This window comes from Triticum dicoccoides, chromosome 5A (assembly GCF_002162155.2).
Source record: "Triticum dicoccoides isolate Atlit2015 ecotype Zavitan chromosome 5A, WEW_v2.0, whole genome shotgun sequence".
Classification (NCBI taxonomy): Eukaryota; Viridiplantae; Streptophyta; class Magnoliopsida; order Poales; family Poaceae; genus Triticum; species Triticum dicoccoides.
This window is the reverse complement of record NC_041388.1, coordinates 584,610,273-584,615,268: the sequence shown is the minus strand read 5'-3', so window position 1 is coordinate 584,615,268 and position 4,996 is coordinate 584,610,273.

Genomic DNA, 4,996 nt, shown 5'->3' with positions numbered 1-4,996 from the left:
CTTCAAGGACTCAAATTTCTTAATCAAGTATCCTTTGATTCATGTGAGGCCTCTTCATTCCTTTTCCTTCAATGTACTTATCCGGTGATTCTCATGAAGATTCTAACGTAGCCTCAAGTTCGTCATTCGTCATTCTTTTCCTTCTCCGGTGGATCCAATTCAAGCTTTCGGTGTTTGATCATATTCTTTTCCCTTATTTCAAATGCCTTCTCATGCCGGTGCGCCTTACATTTAGTCATTTCTCGCTATTCATTTGTTCCGGAGTGCTGATAATATCTAAGAGGACTTGTGTCTCCATTATCATTCCATCCAAGATATTTTGAGGTCGTTATCTCTTTCATCCATTTTATTTAACCGATGCAATCTCTCTTTTAAATCGTTCAATGGTGTTTCTTTTGAGTGGGCCCTAACCCACATGTCTTTTCCCAGGATCTTACCTGACTCTTCTTATTTTTTCCCGGAGCCATCCTCAAATTTCTTTTCGAAGTTTGACATAAGAATGATTTATCATCAGTCAAATGTTTTCTCCAAGATCTTTCAAATTCTCTTCATCGTTGGCTCAACCTCTTCGTTTGGATTCTTCCGGAGTGTCTAAATAATTCTTGGTGGTGTTTCTCATTGTCATTCTCAACATTTGAAGACCGAAGAAGATTCTTCTTTCAACCTTGCTCCATTCTCTTCAAGTTTCGTCATTCGAGATTGTTGCAATCCTCTCATAATTGTTTTCGATTGTGAGAATCTTTTTCACCCATCAGGAGATATTCAAGAGTCTTCTCAGTTTGTTATCCGGAGTCCATCAATTCAGGTTTATTCATTCTCAGCTGTCAGTTATCATTCTCTAATTTTACCGGTGCATGATTCAAGTTTTCTCTAATCAGCTCGTGATCTCTTCGTTCTCATGGATCTAAATTTCCTCAAGCACCTTCGTGCATTTGATAATTCTTCCCGGTGTTCCTTTATCTTTTGTTTGTTCATTTTCATTTCTTATGGTGGTTCGTTCAAGACTTCTCTTCCTCATCAATTGTTCGTTATTTCAATTCTACCGGTGGTTCGTCCAAGACCTTCTTAAGTTTGCGCCATATCTATCTTCATTCTTTCCATAAGAATAAGTAGTGTGCCAAATCCATTGTTTGTCATCAATTTAATTGGTGAAGGATAGGCATAATGTAATTCTTATTCTTGTTTCATCCAAGTGATCTATTCTTTATTCCGAAGGTTCATCAAAATTCTTGATCTCAATTGTTCATCTTCTCTTTTCCCGGAGTTCCAACCTTTTTCAATTAGTTTATCACGGAGATCCATCTAAATCATTGCAAGGGTTCACCTTGTGTTTTCAATTTCTTTTTCTTGTTATTCTTTGACTACCGGACTTTCTTCATGGAGGCTATACATGATGGTTCATCAAGGATTTAATTCATTCTCGAAGTGTTCATCGAGATTCTTTTCTAAGAGGCTCAAGTTTTCTTCATATTGTAATCCGAAGTGCATTCTTTCTTCTGTATCATTGGAGGTGGTATTATGTCATTCTTGATAATCTGAGTTCATGTTTCATGATTCACATGTTGTTAAGAATGGGGTAGTTTAAATCCATCAACCTCTTCGTTGGAGTTATCTTGGGTTATATTTCACCTAAAGCCTTCCCTAAGGATTGTTGCTATCTATGGTGTTTATAAATGACCCAAGTTCTTCATATATCCTTCCGGGTGAAATAAGCTTCTCCTATCCTTGTTCTTATCAATCCATTTCTTTTCCCATGAGTGGTAGGCTGTCACCTCATAATTTGAGTTGTATTCCATAAGACCATATCAAGCTTATTATTTTCGTTGTTGGTTTTCCAACAACTTCGTTCGACCCTTATCCTAAGAATGCCTTTTCAAGCTCACTTGTGGCAGAAGTTGCCATTTTCTTCTCCGTTCTTTTGTTCCGTCGATATAACTTCTATTTTTTTCATTCTGGAGGCATTGTGTTGTTGTCCTCTTTAACCCTTCTTCTTGTTTTGTCAAGGTCTTGTTTTTTTTTTCATGATTGTCCATTTAACCGGAGTGTCGTGCCCTCTTTTCAAGTTATATCACCTTATCAAGTTCTTATTCAATTCCTCTCTTTTCAACCGGAGTGCTGCCGAATTTTGGTCTTCCTTGATCCCCTTCCTTAACGGAGTGTTTTTCTATATATATCTTCCCTTCAACCTCAAGGTTTTCGCAATGCTCTTTGTCCCTCGTTTCTAACGGAGTGTTTTCAACTTCGTTCACCTTCGTTGTATTTTTTTCTCGAATTTGTTCAACCTCGCAAGGTTCTTGGTTTCACTCGTTTGCCAAAGAAGCAACTTAGTTTACCTATTCTCTTTCTCCTCCATTTTCCCTCCGGTGCCATTCTAGATCTCGGGACGAGATCCTCTCGTAGTGGTGGAGTGTTGTAACGCCCCGAGACCGATGTGTCAGGTGTCGTTCAGTTATTCGCTGGTGTTGCCTTGTCATTGCTTGCGTGTCATGCATTGCATATCATGTCATCATGCGCATTTCATTTGCATACATGTTCGTCTCATGCATCTGAGCATTTTCCCCGTTGTCCGTCTTGCAATCCGGCGTTCTGTTCTCCTCCGGTGGTCATTTCTACCTTTCTTTCGTGTGTGGGTATTAAACATTTCCGGATTGGACCGAGACTTGCCAAGTGGCCTTGGTTTACTACTGGTAGACCGCCTGTCAAGTTTTGTACCATTTGGACTTCGTTTGATACTCCAACGGTTAACCGAGGGACCGAAAAGGCCTCGTGTGTGTTGCAGCCCAACACCCTTCCAAAGTGGCCCAAAACCCACCTAAACCTCCTCCATCATATCGTTCGTTCGATCACGATCGCGTGGCCGAAAACCGCACCTCATTTGGACTCTCCTAGCTCCCTCTACCTATAAATATGTGCTCCCCTCCCGAAATTCGCGGATGAACCCTAAAAATTCCTCCCCTCGCGCCGCCGGACGCGTCCTCACCGCGCCCGGACATGTCCGCTCGGTCGCCACCTCACTCCGACCAATTCCGTCGTGCCACGTCACCCAACCGCCACCGCCAGCCTATCCCGAGCCGCCACCTCACCTCCCCTGCGCCCACTTCGCCGCCATCCTCCCGGGGCCCAGATCCGGCCCGCCCCGGGGCCGAACCGGGCCACTCCGGGCCCTCTCTTCGCCGCCGTTTGCCCCAGGCCGACCGGAGCCGCGTCGCCATGCTAGATGCTCCCGCCGGCCACCCGGACTTCGCCGGAGGCCGCAACTTCGCCGCCTCATCGCCGGTCTTCAACACCCCGCCGCCTGCGAGCCCGTGCCCCGCGCGCACCCTCCCCTCCTCCACCGCGCCGTTCGGCCCCGCCGTGTTCTTCGCATCCTCGCCGGAGTGCCCCGCCTCCACCTCGCTGCGCCGGTGCCACCCCATGGTCGCCCGGCCCCGGATCTGGCCGGAATGGGTCCGGAGCGACCCGATCCGGCCGTCCCCACATCTCCCGGCGCCGTCCCCTCGCCGGCTCGCCGCCCAGCCTCGCCGGCGACGCGCCGGAGCCGCTACTGCCTGCCTGCCTCTCCGATCCAGGCGGGATCGGGAGGAGAACGACGAGCGCCCGCGTGGGCCGCCTCCCCGCCTTGGCATCCCAGGCCCAGCTCCAGCTGGCCCGCGTCCGACCTCCTCTAGTCTCTCTGCACCGACCGGGTCAAGGCCCACTGGGTGAGGCCACACCCCAGCGCCCCGCCTCTATTTTTTTCCCTCCTGTTGGGCCAGCTTGATTCGGCCCGAGTCACTGTTTTTATTTCGCGAACGAATTTACTAATTTCCCCGAGAAAACCTGTTTTACAGAAAAGTCCCCCTGGTTCATGCATTTAATAACTCACTAACCGTGCATCGGATTAAAATGTTTTATATATGAAACTTGCTCAGAATTTTGTGTAGATTAATAATATCCAACTTTCATCTATGTTTGAAATGTTAAAAAATGTTGTTTGCATTAATTTGCTCCTATGCCATGTTAAAATGATTTAATTCATAACTAAATAACCGTAGCTCCGTTTTTAACAAACTTTATATGTAAAGGGGGTAGAAAATATGGACTCGTTCTTCTTCCTTGCGGGATTTCAGGCAAGATGATCATACCCTCGAAATCACTTCTATCTTCACTTGCTTAGTTGCTCGCTCTTTTGCTATGCCTATGCTGCGATACCTACCACTTGCTTGTCAGCCTCCTAAATTGCCATGTTAAACCTCTAACCCACCTTGTCCTAGCAAACCGTTGTTTGGCTATGTTACCACTTTGCTCAGCCCCTCTTATAGCGTTGTTAGTTGCAGGTGAAGATTGAAGTTTGTACCTTGTTGGTACATGGATATGTCGTTCCTTGTTGGGACATGTTTACTTGTTGGGATATCACAATATATCTTATTTAATTAATGCATCTATATACTTGGTAAAGGGTGGAAGGCTCGGCCTTATGCCTGGTGTTTTGTTCCACTCTTGCCGCCCTAGTTTCCGTCATATCGGTGTTATGTTCCCGGATTTTGCGTTCCTTAGGCGGTTGGGCTATAATGGGAACGCCTTGATAGTTCGCCTTAAGTAAAGCTCTTCCAGCAATGCCCAACATTGGTTTTACCATTTGCACTAACAACCTACCACCTTCCCTTGGGTTTTCGCGAGCCCGAGGGTCATCTTTATTTTAACCCCCCCGGGCCAGTGCTCCTCTGAGTGTTGGTCCAAACTTGAGTCCCATGCAGCGCCCCCTCGGGGAAACTCGAGGTTTGGTTTTAGTTGTATGGAGAGCTCATTTGAGTGTGCCCTGAGAACGAGATATGTGCAGCTCCTATCGGGATTTGTCGGCACATTCGGGCGGTGTTGCTGGTTTAGTTTTACCCTGTCGAAATGTCTCATTGTATCGGGATACCGAGTCTGATTGGAATGTCTCGGGTGGAGGTCTATTCCTTCGTTGACCGTGAGAGCTTGTCATGGGCTAAGTTGGGACACCCTGCAGGGATTT